The following is a 21,232-nucleotide window of genomic DNA, read 5'->3' as shown; positions in this document are numbered from 1 at the left end:
GGGGAGGGATAGAAGGATATACAGATAAGGAGGGATAGGAAGATATACAGATAAAGAGGGGTAGGAGATATAGGGGGGATAGGATAAAATACAGGATGTGGGATAGAAGGATATACAGAGGGTGGGATAGAAGGATATACATATAAGTAGGGACAGGAAGATATATGGGGGGGGGCATAGGAGGATATACAGGGGGTCGGATTGGAGGATATACTGATAAGGAGGGATAGGGGGATATACAGGGGGTGGGATAGAAGGATATACAGGGGGTGGAATTGGAGGATATACTGATAAGAAGGGATAGGGGGATATACAGGGGGTGGGATAGAAGGATATACAGGGGGTGGAATTGGAGGATATACTGATAAGAAGGGATAGGGGGATATACAGGGGGTGGGACAGGAGGATATACAGGGGGTGGGATAGGAGGATATACAGGGGGTGGGATAGGAGGATATACAGGGGGTGGAATTGGAGGCTATACTGATAAGAAGGGATAGGGGGATATACAGGGGGTGGGATAGAAGGATATACAGGGGGTGGAATTGGAGGATATACTGATAAGAAGGGATAGGGGGATATACAGGGGGTGGGATAAGAGGATATATAGGGGTGGGATAGGAGGATATACAGGGGGTGGGAAAGGAGGATATACAGATAAGGAGGGATAGGAGGATATACAGGGGGTGGGATAGGAGGATATACAGATAAGGAGGGATAGGAGGATATACAGGGGGTGGCATAGGAGGATATACAGATAAGGAGGGATAGGAGGATATACAGTGGGTGGGATAGGAGGATATACAGATAAGGAGGGATAGGAAGATATACGGGGGAATAGGAGGATATACAGGGGGTTGGATAGGATGATATACAGATAGGGAGGGATGGGAGGATATACGGGGAGTGGGATAGAAGGATATACAGATAAGGAGGAGTAAGAGGAGATACAGGGGGTGGGATAGAACGATATACAAGGGGTGGGATAGGACATACAGATAAGGAGGATATAGGGGGAATAGGAGGATATACAGGGGGTAGGATAGGGGGATGTACAGGTGGTGGGATAGGAGGATATACAGGCGGTGGGAGAGGAGGATATACAGGCGGTGGGATAGGAGGATATTCAGATAAGGAGGGATGAGAGGATATACAGGGGGTGGGATAGGAGGATATACAGATAAGGAGGGGTAGTAGGATATACAGGGGGTGGTAGGAGGATATACAGATAAGGAGGGATAGGAAGATATATGGGGGGAGGGATATGAGTATATACAGATAAGGAGGCATAGGAAGATATATGGGGAGGGATAGAAGGCTATACAGATAAGGAGGGATAGGAAGATATACAGATAAAGAGGGGTAGGAGATATAGGGGGGATAAGATAAAATACAGGATGTGGGATAGAAGGATATACAGGGGGTGGGATAGGAGGATATACATATAAGTAGGGACAGGAAGATATACGGGGGGAGGGCATAGGAGGATATACATGGGGTGGGATTGGAGGATATACTGATAAGGAGGGATAGGGGGATATACAGGGGGTGGGATAGAACGATATACAAGGGGTGGGATAGGACATACAGATAAGGAGGATATAGGGGGAATAGGAGGATATACAGGGAGTAGGATAGGGGGATGTACAGGTGGTGGGATAGGAGGATATACAGGCGGTGGGAGAGGAGGATATACAGGCGGTGGGATAGGAGGATATTCAGATAAGTAGGGACAGGAAGATATACGGGGGGAGGGCATAGGAGGATATACAGGGGGTGGGATTGGAGGATATACTGATAAGGAGGGATAGGGGGATATACAGGGGGTGGGATAGAACGATATACAAGGGGTGGGATAGGACATACAGATAAGGAGGATATAGGGGGAATAGGAGGATATACAGGGGGTAGGATAGGGGGATGTACAGGTGGTGGGATAGGAGGATATACAGGCGGTGGGAGAGGAGGATATACAGGCGGTGGGATAGGAGGATATTCAGATAAGGAGGGATGAGAGGATATACAGGGGGTGGGATAGGAGGATATACAGATAAGGAGGGGTAGTAGGATATACAGGGGGTGGTAGGAGGATATACAGATAAGGAGGGATAGGAAGATATATGGGGGGAGGGATATGAGTATATACAGATAAGGAGGCATAGGAAGATATATGGGGGAGGGATAGAAGGATATACAGATAAGGAGGGATAGGAAGATATACAGATAAAGAGGGGTAGGAGATATAGGGGGATAGGATAAAATACAGGATGTGGGATAGAAGGATATACAGAGGGTGGGATAGGAGGATATACATATAAGTAGGGACAGGATGATATACGGGGGGAGGGCATAGGAGGATATACAGGGGGTGGGATAGGAGGATATACAGATAAGGAGGGATAGGGGGATATACAGGGGGTGGGATAAAAGGATATACAGGGGGTGGAATTGGAGGATATACTGATAAGAATGGATAGGGGGATATACAGGGGGTGGAATAGGAGGATATACAGGGTGTGGGATAGGAGGATATACAGGGGGTGGGATAGGAGGATATACAGGGGTGGAATTGGAGGATATACTGATGAAAAGGGATAAGGGGATATACAGATAAGGAGGGATAGGAGGATATACAGGGGGTGGGATAGAAGGATATACAGGGGTGGAATTGGAGGATATACTGATGAGAAGGGATAGGGGGATATACAGGGGGTGGGATAGGAGGATATACAGATAAGGAGGGATAGGAGGATATACAGGGGGTGGGATAGGAGGATATACAGATAAGGGGGGATAGGAGGATATACAGGGGGTGGGATAGGAGGATATACAGATAAGGAGGGATAGGAGGATATACAGGGGGTGGGATAGAAGGATATACAGGGGTGGAATTGGAGGATATACTGATAAGAAGGGATAGGGGATATACAGGGGGTGGGATAAGAGGATATACAGGGGTGGGATAGGGGGATATACAGGGGGTGGGATAGGAGGATATACAGATAAGGAGGGATAGGAGGATATACAGGGGGTGGGATAGTAGGATGTACAGATAAGGAGGGATAGGAGAATATAAAGGGGGGGATAGGTGGATATACTGATAAGAAGGGATAGGAGGATATACAGGGGGTGGGATAGAAGGATATACTGATAAGGAGGGATAGGAGGATATACAGGGGGTGAGATAGGAGGATATACAGGGGGTGGGATAGGAGGATGTACAGATAAGGAGGGATAGGAGGATATACAGGGGGTGGGATAGGAGGATATACCGATAAGGAGGGATAGGGGGATATACAGGGGGTGGGATAGGAGGATATACCGATAAGGAGGGATAGGAGGATATACAGGGGGTGGGATAGGAGGATATACAGGGGGTGGGATAGGAGGATGTACAGATAAGGAGGGATAGGAGGATATACAGGGGGTGGGATAGGAGGATATACAGGGGGTGGGATAGGAGGATATACAGATAAGGAGGGATAGGAGGATATACAGGGGGTGGGATAGGAGGATGTACAGATAAGGAGGGATAGGAGGATATACAGGGGGTGGGATAGGAGGATATACAGATAAGGAGGGATAGGGGGATATACAGAGGGTGGAATAGAAGGATATACAGATAAGGAGGGATAGGAGGATATACAGGGGGTGGGCTCCTAGGAGGATATACAGATAAGGAGGGATAGGAGGATATAAAGGGGGGGGGGGGTAGGAGGATATACTGATAAGAAGGGGTAGGGGGATATACAGGGGGTGGGATAGTAGGATGTACAGATAAGGAGGGATAGGAGAATATATAGGGGGGGATAGGTGGATATACTGATAAGAAGGGATAGGAGGATATACAGGGGGTGGGATAGAAGGATATACCGATAAGGAGGGATAGGAGGATATACAGGGGGTGAGATAGGAGGATATACAGGGGGTGGGATAGGAGGATATACCAATAAGGAGGGATAGGAGGATATACAGGGGGTGGGGTAGGAGGATATACAGATAACGAGGGCTAGGAGGATATACAGGGGGTGGGATAGGAGGATATACCAATAAGGAGGGATAGGAGGATATACAGGGGGTGGGATAGGAGGATATACAGGGGGTGGGATAGGAGGATATACCGATAAGGAGGGATAGGAGGATATACAGGGGGTGGGATAGGAGGATATACCGATAAGGAGGGATAGGGGGATATACAGGGGGTGGGATAGGAGGATATACAGGGGGTGGGATAGGAGGATGTGCAGATATGGAGGGATAGGAGGATATACAGGGGGTGGGATAGGAGGATATACCAATAAGGAGGGATAGGAGGATATACAGGGGGTGGGATAGGAGGATATAACGATAAGCAATGATAGGAGGATATACAGGGGGTGGGGTAGGAGGATATACCGATAAGCAATGATAGGAGGATATACAGGGGGTGGGACACAGCAGCTGACGGAGGGTTGGAACGGAGCAGCAGGCAGGGAGGGGGAGATGCAGCTGCTAGAAGTGGGGGATGCAGTGAGCGGAGCAGGCAGAGCTGGGTGAGCTCAGGACTGGAGAGGAGACGCTGGATAACCCTGTGCTCTACTTCCCTGTGACCGGCAGGAGCCCCGCACTTCCCGGATCTGCTTCTCCAGTGCCCCCGCGTCCTGTCTGCCGCTTCTCGCCGGATCCGAGCTCCTGAGCCCGGTAGTCTTGCTCCTCCAGTCCCTCATTCTTCCTGCCAGTTCCGGACTCTGTGGGTTTTCTGCCCGGCTCTCCGTGGTGCTGAAGACGGAAGCGATCTGCAACAATCCCGGGCCGAGCATGCAAGCCTGGAGCTGAGGGTCTGCAGCTGGCGACCAGATCTGGAGGGGGAGCCCCGGCTACAGTCACGAGAGCTCCGAGGCTGAGTGTGAGGCACAGGCCGGGAGATAGAGCCCTACAGCCTGGCCTGACAACCGCAGGCAGTCCCTGGATCTAGAAAACGTTCCACCCTGGAGAAGTCCTCAGCATCGGCGGTCTGGAGACCTAAAGAACATTTGCTGGAGCTTTTCTCATATACATGTATAGATACATCTCATCTACAGGACCACATCAACAACTGTAGACCCCTCATCCACAAGTTCTCCTCTACCTGCAGCTATAGATCCTCATCTACTAATATAGAGCCCTCATCTACAACTATCCAGCTCTCATCCTCAGGACCCATATCTGCTCCCTAGATACTAATACAGAGCCCTCATCACAGGACCCCCTTCTATAACTTTCATCCAAAGGACAGCCCTTTATGACTATAGACCCCCTTTACAGCTTGAGACCACTCATCTATAACCATAGAGCCCTTATCCATAGTACCCCCACACTACAACTACAGAGTCCTAGACTACAGCATTCATCTGCAATTATAGACCCTTCATCTACACCTTTAGACCATTGTCTACCATTATGGACCCGCATCTATACTTATAGACCCTTCAGCCATTGACAACTCAGCTACAGATGCTTTATCTACAACTATAGACTTCTCAAAGAACAAGCAACTGTGCACCCTCATTTACTGATGACTGAGCTGTAGATCCCTTAAAAAAACATAGTGAACAATAGACCCCTATCTACCAATATAGACATCTCATGTAAAGAACCAACTTCAGACCCGCCTTTAGGTAACTATAGATCCACATTTACACACAGCCTATATAAACCCATCATCTACAGGAAACCTTAGCTTCTCATTTACAATTAACACAACTATAGATCCCTCATCCACAGATAACCCAGCTATAGAGCCATAGTCTACACATAAGTACACTGTAGATAACCCCTCATCTACAGATAACCCAACAACAGATCCTTCATCTACAGATTGCCTAACTATAAACTCCTCATCTACACATAACCTAGCTACAGACTTCTCATTTACAGATAACTCAGTTATAGACCCCCTCATGTACATATAACCCAAGTATAGACCCCACACCTACAGATAACCCAACTATAAATCCTTCATCTTCAGATAACCCAACTATATACCCTCATCTATATAACACTTACCTACAGACAGTCATCTAAAGACCCATTTTTTTCTAGACCACTTAAATGTAGTCCCTTCATTTTTACCAGTAAACTTTAGACTCATTGTGTAAACACGTCCTTTATCTAGTGACAACTCATCTAAAGTCTTACCTTCTTTACAAGCCTTAACTAAAGACAGCATCATTTAAAGATTCGTAATCAGCAGATCAAACAACTTCAGACCCCTTATTTACAGGACCCTTTAACTCGTCATCTACAGACCTGCTACATGTAGTCCACCTCCCACAAGCCATTTCTCTATGTCCTATACATATAGAGAGCCCACATCTACAAATCACCTAACTAGAGGTGCTTACTCTACAGAACACTCAGCTATTAACCCATCTCTGACCATACCCTATCATTAGATCTATCATCTGAAAGTCATTCTGTTAGAGATCCTTTATCTACAGATTTTCCTTTTCCCGATCACTCAGCTGCCAATCCCCTTGTTTACCGACACCTCGCCTACATAATTATAGGACAGTTTTAGTGTTCTTCATATGAGATTTGTGTAGACATCAGAACTTCAGAGTTTGATAACATTCCGATTGTTAAGACCCCTCCAAAGAGACATCACAGGGCCAGCAGACTGTAATGAAGAGTCTTCTGAGACCCACAGATTCACATTAGCATGTTCCATTGAGCATCATCCATTAACATGCACAGGTCAATATTTTCCTTGAGGTCTTCTCAGAAGTGTCATTGCTGAACCTGAAGTTCCATGACCACTGTGGTCAAGTCCCTCAACACTTAACAATAGGAGCAGCTCTAGTACAGACTTCATCTTTGGTATTCCAATTATTTCTTCTCCTTTTGGAGCCTGCAAACCTTCATCCAAGGACAAGAACATCAACTTGAGATTAACTGTGTCATCATGGAAAAAACAGTCCTAAAAGACTCATCTACTTAACATTTGGATGGAGTGGTCTTAGTAGGAACCCCTGTTCAGTCTTCTACATAAGGTATGATGAGGCTTTCGCATATGATGTGCTGGTTAGCTAAATGATGGTTGGTTTCATTCATAAAATGCTATGAGGGAGCATGGTGAATGATATCTTAAACAAGCTTTTCCATTATGATACCTATTTTGTTTATAACCATGTCCATTTTTTCAGTGACACCTAATACTGTGTGGTAGAGATGTAGAAGTGAGATATCCCAATGCAGTTAAATGACAAATTCAGCCCTGCTACATCTGTAGAACACAAATCCTAAAACATCAATGTGTTCGATTTACCGCACAGGACATCATCACTCTAGAATATCTGGACTGTCATAGGTGGTCTTTATCTTCTGGACTGTCATGAGTGGTGAATCTGGCTGCATCTAGTCCTAGACAACACGTCTTTGTGGACATTACAAGATTGCTTGCTTGGTACGATATATATATTCTTGGTATATATATTAGAATGACACACTGAGGTTATTTTTCTAGTTAGGAAATATCTCCAATGTCAGGGCCCTCATGAACTTTCACCTACAGGTGAAACTCGAACAATTAGAATATCGTGCAAAAGTCCATTTATTTCAGTAATGCAAATTAAAAGGAATTGCATTAATGCAGCTTAAAATTAGAATTTTGTGAAAAGATTCAATATTCTGGGCTCAAAGTGTCACACTCTAGTCAGCTAATAATCCAGACCCCCTGAGCAAAGGGGACCTCATAATTGTGACTTTGGGGTTTCATAATCTGTAAGCCATAATCATCCAAATTATACCAAATAAAGGCTTGAAATATCTCGCTTTGCATGTAATGAGTCTCTCATAGGTTAGTTTTAACTTTTAAGTTGCATTACTAAAATAAATGAACTTTGCACAATATTTTAATTTTTCAAGTTTCACCTGTATGTGTAGAAGTGCTGGGTCGGACTGTGGTAGGATAGTATGTAGTTTGTCTCAAATCATCTTGATGTGGAAATATCATATGTTCTTTTTGATTTTACATACATACTGGATTATTCTATCTCAGAGGTTTATCATGATAGAGTCCAAAAGACGGAACGACTAGTTCAGCTCTGCTACATCTGGACACCTGATTGACGTGCACAGCATCTGTCATTACACTGCTTAGTTTAATTCCCATCCCGGTAGATATGTGGTTGCCTTATTGTATTGTGTACATTTCTATAATGTGTAGTGACGTTATGTTGGTCTGATGATTAATTTGGATTCATATTTGTACCATTTGTCTCTTCTTTACGAGAGTACTTTCTGCGGTATATAGTGACATGTGATATGAGAATAATATGTGCAGTATATAGTGACATGTGATGTGAGAGTATTATGTGTGGTATATAGTGTGATATGAGAATATTACAGTATGTGCAGTATATGGTGTGATATGAGAATATTACAGGATGTGCAGTATATAGTGTGATATGAGAATATTACAGTATGTGCGGTATATAGTGACATGTGATATAAGAATATTACAGTATGTGCAGTATATAGTGACATGTGATATGAGAATATTACAGGATGTGCAGTATATAGTGTGATATGAGAATATTACAGTATGTGCGGTATATAGTGACATGTGATATGAGAATATTACAGTATGTGCGGTATATAGTGACATGTGATATAAGAATATTACAGTATGTGCAGTATATAGTGACATGTGATATGAGAATAATACAGTATGTGCAGTATATAGTGTGATATGAGAATATTACAGTATGTGCGGTATATAGTGACATGTGATATGAGAATATTACAGTATGTGCGGTATATAGTGACATGTGATATAAGAATATTACAGTATGTGCAGTATATAGTGACATGTGATATGAGAATATTACAGTATGTGCAGTATATAGTGTGATATGAGAATATTACAGGATGTGCAGTATATAGTGTGATATGAGAATATTACAGTATGTGCGGTATATAGTGACATGTGATTTGAGAATATTACAGTATGTGCAGTATACAGTGTGATATGAGAATATTACAGTATGTGCGGTATATAGTGACATGTGATTTGAGAATATTACAGTATGTGCAGTATATAGTGACATGTGATATGAGACTATTACAGTATGTGCAGTATACAGTGTGATATGAGAATATTACAGTATGTGCTGTATATAGTGACATGTGATATGAGAATATTACAATATGTGCAGTATATAGTGACATGTGATATGAGAATATTACAGTATGTGCGGTATATAGTGACATGTGATATCAGAATATTACATTATATGCAGTATATAGTGACATGTGATGCGAGAATTCGTTATGCAGGCCATAGACTTCTATTATGACGGAATGAATAACGGAAGGCCTCTAAAGGCATTCCGTTATGCATTCCGTCATAGAATTACGTTATGGTCTGTGGTATCGGAATCCATAACGCAATTCTGCTTTTACCACCAAACGAAGCGTGAACGAATTTCATAACATGAAATTCGCTCATCTCTAGTGAGACTATTATGTGCGATATATAGTTATATATGCAAATAGACAGCACTCCAAATGGTAGATATGCAAATTAGTGTATTTATTCAGCCGGACATGAAGGTATACAATATGTGTACCATCATGTCCGGCTGAATAAATATGCTAATTTGCATATCTACCATTTGGAGTGCTGTCTATTTGCGTATATAACAAGTGTGGATCCTGAGGTGGAGTCAGGAACAGAACCGTGACGTGCACCCTATAATAAGCCAGAATATTGCTGAGTGCTGTGATCATTTGGGATTTACCATTGAATTATTCTCCATGTGCGATATAGTGACATGTGATATGAGAATATTATGTGCGGTATATAGTGACATCTGATATGAGAATATTATGTACTGTATATACTGACATGTGATATGAGAATATTATGTGTGGTATATAGTGACATGTGATATGAGAATATTATGTGCGGTATATAGTGACATGTGATATGAGAATATAATGTACGATATATAGTGACATGTGGTGTGAGTATATTATGTGTAATAACAATTCTGGAGCTTCTATACATATGATTCTGTGTTGTGTCATTCCTTTAGGCCCCTTTCACACGGGCGAGAATTCCGTGCGGGTGCAATGCGTGAGGTGAACGCATTACACCCGCACTGAATCCTGACCCATTCATTTCTATGGGGCTGTTCACATGAGCGCTGATTTTCACGCATCACTTGTGCGTTGTGTGAAAATCGCAGCATGCTCTATATTGTGCGTTTTTCACGTAACGCAGGCACCATAAAAATAAATGGGTCTGTGTGAAAATCGCAAGGAAGTGCGGATGTGGTGTGATTTTCATGCATGTTTGCTAGAAGATGATGTAAGTAAGTAAATTGATAAAAGTCAATTTACTGTATTATTTTCCCTTATAACATGGTTATAAGGGAAAATAATAGCATTCTGAATACAGAATTCTTACTAAAATGTGGCTTTAGGGGTTAAAAAAATAAAAATAAATAACTCACCTCATTTTGTTGTTCACGCAGCCGGCATCTTCTTCTTTCAGGACCTGCCAAAGGACCTTTGATGACGTAATCGCGCTCAACCCCTAAGTATTAAAGTCAATGGTGGCAGTGGCCACAGGGTCCCCTCCCCCTCTTCAATGGTGGTTCAGGGTCCCCTCCCCCTCTTCAATGGTGGTTCAGTGGCAGTTCCGATCGGAGCCCAGCAGTGTAATCCTGGGGCTCTGATTGGTTACCATGGCAGCCAGGATGCTTCTGAAGCCCTGGCTGCTATAGTAAGCTCCCTGCTGCTGTGTGCACAAAGCCCAGGGCAACAGGAAGAGTGTGAGGTCCTATTAACCCTGATAGAGCTCTATTAGGGTGAATAGGACAAGGGTTCCAGCCCCTAAGGGGGCTAATAGTAAGTAAACCACAAACACTAAACTATTAAAGGGAGTCTTTCACCTAAAATGACCATTATACACCACAAACATGATGATATCCATTACATTCCCCATATTATAATCTTACCTTTCATATTGCTGTCCGTCGCCTATTCTCTCTTAAAAACGCTTTTAATCCATATGCTAATCAGGTTCTGAAGGTGCCCAGGGGCGGCGTTTATGCGGCCGGTGCCCAGGCTCCACGGCGCTGTTCAAATCAAACCCCTCCCCTTTCACCCCTCTGGCCCGCCCTCGGTTCTTGAGATAGCATCCTTCAGTCAATGACAAATCCGGCGCCTGCGCCTGCGCACTCCATTACCCACTAGGGCAGAGGCAGCAGAGCGTTTAATGTGCATGCGCCGGCCCGTACATCCCGATATTTTGGCAGTTTACTTCCGCCGGCTAGATCGGGCCGGCGCATGCGGATTAAACGCTCTGCTGCCTCTGCCCTAGTGGGTAATGGAGTGCGCAGGCGCCGGATCTGTCATTGACTGGAGGATGGTATCTCAAGAACCGAGGGCGGGCCAGAGGGGTGAAAGGGGAGGGGTTTGATTTGAACAGCGCCGTGGAGCCTGGGCACCGGCCGCATAAACGCCGCCCCTGGGCACCTTCAGAACCTATTTAGCATATGGATTAAAAGCGTTTTTAAGAGAGAATAGGCGACGGACAGCAATATGAAAGGTAAGATTATAATATGGGGAATGTAATGGATATCATCATGTTTGTGGTGTATAATGGTCATTTTAGGTGAAAGACTCCCTTTAAGTATAAATCATCCCCTTTCCCAATTTTACATATAAAATATATAAACAATTAATAGGTAGTATGTTGATATAGTATATCATGTAGTATACCTTGTAGTATATAGATGTAGTAAACCTCATAGTATATAGGTAGTATGTTGATATAGTATATCATGTAGTATATATATATATACAGTAAATGTAGGAGCTGAATTTTCTATGTACTGTTTCACATATTGACCTGTGCTCCGAATAAGCTTTTATACAAAGTGCTGTAGCCAACATGACGGCACAGTCATTATGGACCCTTCGTATTTTTCTTATAGTACTTACTGTATTTATGGTGAAATGCATTGTGTCAAGGTTGAAAGTCTCAGATGAAAGATATGAACAATTCAGCATAAAACCGCCATACTGTGGGTCCTATAGGAGAAACATATATCTCTTACACTGTTAGGGTACTTTCACACTTGTGGCAGAGGATTCCGGCAGGCAGGTCCGTCGCTGGCAATCCAGACGCAAAAGGATGGCATTTGTCAGACGGATCCGGATGACAAATGCATTGCAATACCGGTTCCATCTCTCCAGTGTCATCCGGAAAAACTGATCCGGTATTAATTTTTTTTGCATTTTTAAAGGTCTGCGCATGCATTGGGTTAATTATAGTCATTATATTCTTGTACATTATTATTATTGTACTATATTACTTGTAATATATTATTATAGTAGTTACATTCCTTTACATTGGAGACAGTATTATAGTAGTTATATTATTGTACATAAAGGCAGAATTATAGTAGATATATTCTTGTACATAGGGGGCAATATTAAAGCAGTTATATTTTTGTACATAGTATTCAGTATTATACTAGTTATATTCTTGTTCATAGGAGAAGTATTATAGTAGTTATATTCTTGTACAGAGAGGACAGTATTATAGTAGTTATATCCTTGTATACAGGGACAGTAATATAGTAGTTATATTCTTGTATATAGGGGCAGTATTGTAGTAGTTATATTCTTGTACAGAGAGGACAGTATTATAGTAGGTATATTCTTGTATATAGGGGCAGTATTGTAGCAGTTATATTGTTATACATAGGAGGCAGTATTATAGTAGTTATTTTTTTTGTACAGTCCTGATCAAAAGTTTAAGACCACTTGAAAAATGGCAAAAAATCATATTTAGCATGGCTGGATCTTAAAAAGGTTCCAAGTAGAGCTTCAACATGCAGCCAGAAGAAATGGGAGTGAGAAAAAAAAATGGGAGCATTCAATTTAATGAAAACAACGAATAAACTGTTTTTCAACTGATCAAAAGTTTAGGACCACACCTCCCAAAAAAACTAAACCCCCCCAAAACAGAAATCAAACTTCCAAACATGATTTCAGTAATGAGTAGCTCCGCCGTTATTGTTTATCACTTCCAAAATTCGTTTCAACATGTTTGATGCAAGCGTTTCCATAAGGTGAGGGGGAACATTTCTCCAAGTGGTGAAGACGGACGCACGAAGGCCATCTACTGTCTGGAACTGTTGTCCATTTTTGTAAACTTCCCTTGCCATCCATCCCCAAAGGTTCTCAATTGGATTTAGATCAGGGGAACACGCAGGATGGGCCAAAAGAGTGACGTTATTCTCCTGGAAGAAGTCCCTTGTCCTGCGGGCATTGTGTACTGTAGCGTTGTCCTGTTGAAAAACCCAGTCGTTACCACACAGACGAGGGCCCTCAGTCATGAGGAATGCTCTCTGCAACATCTGGACATAGCCAGCGGCCGTTTGACGCCCCTGCACTTCCTAAAGCTCCATTGTTCCACTCAAAGAAAAAGCACCCCAGACCATTATGGCGCCCCCTCCACTGTGGCGCGTAGAAAACATCTCAGGTGGGATCTGCTTGTCATGCCAGTAACATTGGAAACCATCAGTACCATCAAAGTTACATTTTTTCTCCTCAGAGAATAAAACTTTCTTCCACCTTTGAATGTCCCATGTTTGGTGCTCTCTTGCAAAGTCCAAACAAGCAGTTCTGTGGCATTCAAGGAGACGAGGTCTTTGAAGACGTTTTTTGTTTTTGAAGCCCTTCAGTCTCAGATGCGTCTGATGGTTATGGGGCTGCAGTCAGCACCAGTAAGGGCCTTAATTTGGGTCGAGGATCGTCCAGTGTCTTGACGGACAGCCAATTGGATCCTCCGGCTCAGTGCTGATGACATTTTTTTGGGTCTTCCACTTGACTTTTTTGTTCCATAACCCTCAGGATCATTTAAGAAATTCCAAATAACTGTCTTACTGCGTCCCACCTCAGCAGCGATGGCGCGCTGTGAGAGACCCTGCCTATGCAGTTCAACAACCCGACCACGTTCAAAAAGGTAGAGTTTTTTTTCCTTTGCCATCACAACGTGTGACTACCTGATAGAAAATGACAATGAATCCACATCTTTGCACAGATTTGGCCTTTTAAAGGCATGTGGTCCTAAACTTTTGATCAGCTGAAAAACAACCTGTTTCAGTTTATTCATTGTTTTCATTAAATTGAATGCGCAAAAAATGTTTTGTCGCACTCCCATTTCTTCTTGTTGCATGTTGAAGTTCTGCTTGGAACCTTGTTAAGATCCAACAAGGTAAAATATGTTTTTTTTTGCCATTTTTCAAGAGGTCTTAAACTTTTGATCAGGACTGTATATAGGGACAGTATTGTAGTAGTTATATTCTTGTACATAGGAGCAGTATTATAGTAGTTATATTCTTGTACATAGGGGGCAGTATTATAGTAGTTATATTCTTGTACATAGGATGCAGTATTGTAGTAGTTATATTCTTATACATAGGAGGTAGTATTATAGTAGTTATATTCTTGTACATAGATGGCAATATGATAGATGGCTGTACATGGGATGCACTTCAAAAGCAAAAATGGAGAAGAAAGCCAGCAATCATAAAATTGAAAGCTGTATTAGGATTGCATAACGCTGGGTTCACACCTGAGCGTTTTACAGCGCGTTCAAACGTGCTGTAAAACGCTGAACGCATGAAAACCAATGCTTCCCTATGGCCCTGGTTCACACTTGAGCGTTTTACAGCGCGTTGTAATGCGCTGAAAAACGCCCTACGCACTTGAGCTTCTTTGGGGCGTTCGCTTGTCTCTGTATGCGCGATTGTAAACGCCGGTACAATCGCGCATACAGAGCGCACCTTTCAGAACGCTCAGGTGTGAACCCAGGGTAAAATCCATAGCAGGAAAACTGTAACGCTTACACACCTGTTGCCAGGTCTTAATTATAGCAAGATTGAAATGCCTATGGATTTTATTTGATCTTAATACAGTCTTCACTTTTATGGATGCTGGACTTCTCAATTTTCTCAGTATAAGGCTACATACACACGACGTTATGTGTTTTGCGGTCTGCAAAAAAAAAAACGGATGACATCCGGATTTTGTGGATCCATTGCAACAATGCCTAAAACGTCCAGTGTTGTGCCCGCCCAGCTCCTCTTGATTGATGCCACAGTTCCCTGCTACGTTGGCGAATTCCCGCGCCTGCGCTGCTCACTTCGGCGCAGGAGCAGTGAGTGAATGATGCGATCCTGGTGCCGGCTTCCTCACCGCGCCTGCGCCGACTACGTCACAGTGAGGAAGCCGGCATCAGGAGAGCGGCCTTCACTCACTGCGCCTGCGCCGAAGACCGAAGTGACTGGCGCAGGCGCGGGATTTTGCCAACGATGCAGGGAACAGTGGCATCAAGCAAGAGGAGCTGGGCGGGCACAACACTGGACCTGGGCGGAATACAGGGTGAGTGGACAGAGCCTCTAGGTGCTGATTTTACGCCCATATAGCACCTAGAGGCTCATTAGCATATAATAAAAGTGCTTTTTTTAACAAAAACGGCGCAGCGATTAATGTTAGAAACATACTGTTATGTAGTGCTGACATGGGCGCATCGTTAATGTCAGTCAGCTGCATAACGGTATTTCTGGTGGTAGAAACCCTTTAACATGTCCCCATTGGTCATATTATTGTCAGTCTTTACTAGGGTACCATCATTTTTGTCCAGACCAGTTTCATTAGGCTGAGTTCACATCAGCTTCAGCTTTTCCATTCTCTTGCTCCGTTATAGAAGCAGTAGAATGGAAAGGATGGATTCGGCACATAACTTAGCCGAACTGAGCCTATGGACCCCGTAGACCAGGCATGTCCAAACTGTGGCCCTCCAGCTGTTGCAAAACTACAACTCCCAGCATGCCATAATAGCTGTAAGCTATCCAGGCATGCTGGGAGTTGTAGTTTTGCAACAGCTGGAGGGCCGCAGTTTGGACATGCCTGCCGTAGACTATAATGGGGTCCATTAGGTTTCTGCTCAGAGGAAGAATTTTGAAGCGGAGACAAAAGTTGTGCATGCAGGACTTTTGTCTACGCTTCAAAAATCTTCCTCTGAGCGGAAACCTAACAGACCCCATTATAGTCTACGGGGTCCGTAGGCTCCGTTTGGCTAAGTTATGTGCCGAATCCATCCTTTCCGCTCTCCTGCTCCTATAACAGAGCAAGACAATGGAAAGCCTGAACGCTGGTGTGAACTCAGACTTAGTTTGTTTTATAAATTGTTCTGTTGAACTACAATTCAAAAGCAATGTCAGATTTTTATTATATGATTTTCAGTTTCACTTTTGTCAGTTTTAAGTTATTTCAGCGACAACAATTTTGGTACAAGGGTATACATTGTTGTACATGTATACAGTAATATAGTAGTTATATTTTTTTGCTCTTGGCATTTTATAGACAGTATGTTACTCATCTGGAGGTGAGCACAAGACAAGTTCTTCCCATGAGGACCAGAATATGAAATGCTTGTATCATACCCGACTAGAAACACATTTTACTCCATCACTGTTATCAGTAGTTGTTGGAATAGCTCATTTAAGACAGCCATTCTTCCAAATTCTCCTGTTACCTGTAGGATGGGGAGCTGAGCGGAATGTGAGAGGACGCTGGTGATTACGATGAGACATGCAGAGTAATTACATTGTGCGTCTTTCACACCAGAATGCCATAATTGTTTGCTGCAATAAAATCGCAGAACTTCTCCTCCTCTCAGGTAACGGAGCAGATTTCATGACGTGGAGCTCAGTCTTGGCTCCCTGGATTTGCTCTAGGAGCCTTTGTCTCCATTGAGAGGCCGCAGATCTGGAATGAATTGATATTCACTTGGATTCCTACACATAAACACTGTGACTGTTCTATGCTTTGATGGAGACTTCCCACTCAGACTGGTGATGGCTTCTGGGGCACAAAGACAGTATTTTCACTTTATCTCGAGCTTCTACCCACATGGACAACAGAAATGAGGTGGGGTGGGGCCTTCCACCCTCAAATCAATCTGACCTACTGTCTGATGTATGCTGTAATTCAACATGGCTGGGATGTAATCCTTATACCTGATGAGTGCTGTAGTCCTGACATCAGTGGTCTTACCCAGGGGCGGATAGGGCTTTTTCACGGTGGGCCGATGCCCATGGGGCTATCTAAGCCCGCCTCTCTGCCGCTGGCCAGATACATAATGAGCTCTCAGCGGTAATCATCCCTGTGAGAATCAGAAACTCATGTATCCCAGCAGCAACCTCACATGCACTCTGAATTTATCTGCTGTGGCTAGGGATCGACCGATTATCGGATTTACCGATATTATCGGCCGATATTCAGGATTTTGAACACTATCGGTATCGGCATCTATTTTGCCGATATTCCGATAGTGTATATGGGGAACACAGATCGCGCTGCTGACAGCGCTCTCCGTGTTCCCCTTAGCAGCACAGGGGAGAAGGAGCAGTGTCTCCTCCCCCTGTGCTGCTGCTGCCGCCAATGTAAGGACAGGGGACAGGAGGAGGGGAGGAGCTATGGCCACTGCGCCACCAATGAAGATTAATCTATCATTCATTCATATACAGGAGGCGGGAGCTGCAGAATCACATAGCCGGCTCCCGACCTCTATGAGCTGTAGCTGCGATCTGCGGTAGTTAACTCCTCAGGTGCCGCGGATCGCAGCTACTGCTCATAGAGGTCGGGAGCCGGCTATGTGATCCTGCAGCCAGCTCCCGCCTCCTGTATATGAATAAATGTGAGATTAAGCTTCATTGGTGGCGCAGTGCGCCCCCCCAAGCCCCCCCGTATCAGACATTGGTGGCGCAGTGCGCCCCCCCCCCCAGTGGTGGCGCATAGGGCCCCCCCACCCCAGTCGCAGTGCGCCCCTCCACAGGATCCCCTCTCCCTTGCTCCTCCGATCGGAGCCCCAGCAGTGTAATGCTGGGGCTCCGATCGGTTACCATGGCAGCCAGGACGCTATTGAAGCCCTGGCTGCCATGATAAGCTCCATGCTGCTGTGTGCACAAAGCACACAGCAGCAGGGACAGTGTGAGCTCCTATTCACCCTGATAGATCTCTATCAGGGTGAATAGGACAAGGGTTCTAGTCCCTAAGGGGGCTAAAAGTTAGTTAAAAAAAAAAAGTTACAAAAAAAATAATAAAAACACCAAAATATTAAATATAAATGAAAAAGAAAGATTTACAAAAAAAAAAAAATACACATTAACAATAAACATTAATTTTCAGCAGATTTGTGGGAATTTTTATTTTTTTTTCAAAAATGAAAATTCCCAGAATATCGGTATAAATTATTGGCTATCGGCCTGAAAGTTCACAAATTATCGGTATCGGTATCGGCCCTAAAAAATCAATATCGGTCGATCCCTAGCTGTGGCCCACACCTCACCTCCTAAGCCCCCTGCTCCATATCCTAATCAGAGACAACTGGAGGAGAACAGAAAATGGCATCTAATGATGGCCACAACAGAAGCACAGCTTTTGGGGCAGTATATTGTGCTGCTCTGTGGTATATGGTTCGGCTGGGATAGTATTTTGTGTTATGGTATTACTGGCAATTTGGACACACTCTACAACATGGGACCACTTTAATTTTTTATGATGTTATTATTGGTTACAGAAAGAGGGGTAAGAGAAGCGTACTAAAACTCCCAGTATGTTCAGACTGTTGTTATAGGGAATAGGCTTGTTTCGGGTATCGAATTTTCTATAACCAATAGATACTTTTGCCTGGTATCGACCTCGATACCAGGATTTGCCTTTTTTCGATACTAGGCTTCGCTATTGCACAGTCTAGTATCAGAGAACAATGAGCGTGCTGCTCTCAGCGTGCTCCGTGTTCTCCTCAGCAGCACAGGGGAGAAGGAAGCAGTCTCTCCCTCCCCCCTGTGCCGCTGCACACCAATGAGGAGAGAGGGGTGGGCGCACTGCACCACCAAAGTAAATGTTTAAAGAGGTACTTTCACCTGGCAAAAAATTCTGAACTAAGTGTCATGATCTGTACAGCGGCGCCCAGAGATCTCACTGCACTTACTATTTTCTCTGGGCGCCGCTCCGTTCTCCCGCTATGTCCTCCAGTATCTTCGGGGACTTGGTTCTACTGGGCGGAGACTCCCCTTGTTGTCCTGGGTGTCTCCTTCTGCCAGGTTGTAGCGCTAGCCAATCGCAGCGCAGAGCTCACAGCATGGGAGAGAAAAAAACTCCCAGGCTTTGAGCTCTGTGCTGCGATTGGCCAGCGCTACAGCCTGGGAGAAGGAGACGCCTAGGAGAACAAGGGCAGTCTCCGCCCAGTAGAACCAAGTCCCCGAAGTCTCCGTCCAGTATAACCAAGTCCCCGAAGATACCAGAGGACATAGCGGGAGAATGGAGCGGCACCCAGAGATAATAATAAGTGCAGTGAGATCCCTGGGCGCCGCTGTACATATCATGATTCTTAGTTCAGAATTTTTTTCCAGATAAAAGGTCCTCTTTAATACAAATCCCAGAGGGCGGTACTAATTATATTATCATTGGTGGCACAATGCGCCCTCCCCCTCTCCTCCCCAGTATTAAAATCATTGGTGGTGCAGTGCTCCCCCTCCCCTCAACCCCCCTATTATTAAAATCATTGGTGGCGCAGTGCGCCCCACAACCCCCCCAGTATTACAATCATTGGTGGCAGTGGCCACAGGGTCCCCTCACCTCCCCCTCATCGGTGGCAGTGGCAGTTCCGATCGGAGCCCCAGCAGTGTAATCCTGGGGCTCCGATCGGTTACCATGGCAGCCAGGACGCTACTGAAGCCCTGGCTGCCATGGTAAGCTCCCTGCTGCTGTGTGTACTATGCACAGGGCAGCAGGGGCAGTGTGAGATCCTATTCACCCTAATAAAGATCTATCAGGGTGAATAGTTATTAAATAAAAAGTAAAAAAAAAAAAAAAAAAGTAAAAAAAAAATCGAAATATTAAGTATATAATCACCCCCTTTCCCAATTTTACATATAAAATATATAAACAATAATAATAATAAATAACCATATTACATATCGCCATGTCTGAAAAGTCCAAACTATTAAAATATTTTGTAAAATGTCCTATTCGGTAAGTGCCGTAAAAAAATTAAATAAATGCGTGATTCGCCATTTTTTTTGTCACCTTGCCCCCCCCCCCCCAAAAAGGGTCAGACTGTTCTATTATGGGCCAGACGTTCCATAAAATGAAGAATGCACACAGCTTTTTTTGGTGTTTTTTTTTTTTCGCATGGTATCGAATGGTATCGAGTATCGCAATACTTTTTTATGGTATCGAAACTGAATCAAAATTTTGGTATCGAAACAACCCTAATAGGGAATCAGTAGACATTATAAGGAGAAGAGTATAAGAGGAGAAAACTACAACTCCCAGCATGTCCAGAATGTTATTATAGGGCATCAGTGTACATTACAGGGATAGGGATATGATGAGAGAACTACAACTCCCAGCATGTTCAGACTGTTATAATAGGGCATCAGTTGACATTGTAGGGAGAGAGATAAGAGGAGAGAACTACAACTACCATCATGTCCAGACTGTTATTATGGGCTATTAGGGAGCATTACAGAGAGTGAGTATAAGGGAAGAACCACAACTCCTAGTATTTGAAAACATAGAGGAAAGAAACCACTAACCTCTCCTCGATGCACACCACAGGAGCTTTACCTCTTTACATTGTGACATCCCACAGGTTCTTCACTTCTCTGCACAGCTGAGTTCTTCCTCTCCCTATACTGGTCACATGATGATGACATCACTGAGGTCCTTCATCACCACTTATCTCTCTCCAGTGCCCAGCTATATTACCAATAAAATTGACCCCTTCCACCCCCCTCCCCCATGTTTACCTGAGAGTACATCATTTTTTCTCCTCCCACCTTTCCGGGCCCCCTGCTGGTGCAGGACCTGTTACAGCCACTATGGCTGCTATGGAGGTGGTTGTGCCCCTGCTGACATCATTGAGTACCTGTCTCCAGTGGTCATGATGACATGCTAAGACTATTAAATGACCAGTTACAATTTATATAATGGAGTATAGTTTCTAAATGTCTTGTACTCTAGTCACATCTAAAGCCGCATTCAATATTCTGGCCATGCTACAGAGCTTCTTGCTGGTTGGTCAGCATCTGTACAGAGTGTCTATCTCATATCTATCTGTCTGTCTATCTGTTGTCTATCTAAATAGAGGGCAAGCCAAGGTCAGAACAGGCAAAGT

At 44.0% G+C, this 21,232-nt stretch overlaps 1 protein-coding gene across 1 annotated transcript in view; it reads left to right on the top strand.

Moving 5' to 3' along the window:
- Window positions 1–4,464: 4,464 nt before the first annotated feature.
- Window positions 4,465–21,232, top strand: part of LARGE1 (LARGE xylosyl- and glucuronyltransferase 1) — a 537,914-nt gene continuing 521,146 nt past the window's right edge. Inside the window, exon 1 of the mRNA XM_044281208.1 lies at window positions 4,465–7,010. The gene's annotated coding sequence lies outside the window, so the exon portion shown is untranslated. The remainder of the gene's footprint in view (window positions 7,011–21,232) is intronic.

Source organism: Bufo gargarizans, chromosome 2, assembly GCF_014858855.1.
Source record: "Bufo gargarizans isolate SCDJY-AF-19 chromosome 2, ASM1485885v1, whole genome shotgun sequence".
Classification (NCBI taxonomy): domain Eukaryota; kingdom Metazoa; phylum Chordata; class Amphibia; order Anura; family Bufonidae; genus Bufo; species Bufo gargarizans.
This window is presented reverse-complemented; position numbering and strand designations above follow the sequence as displayed.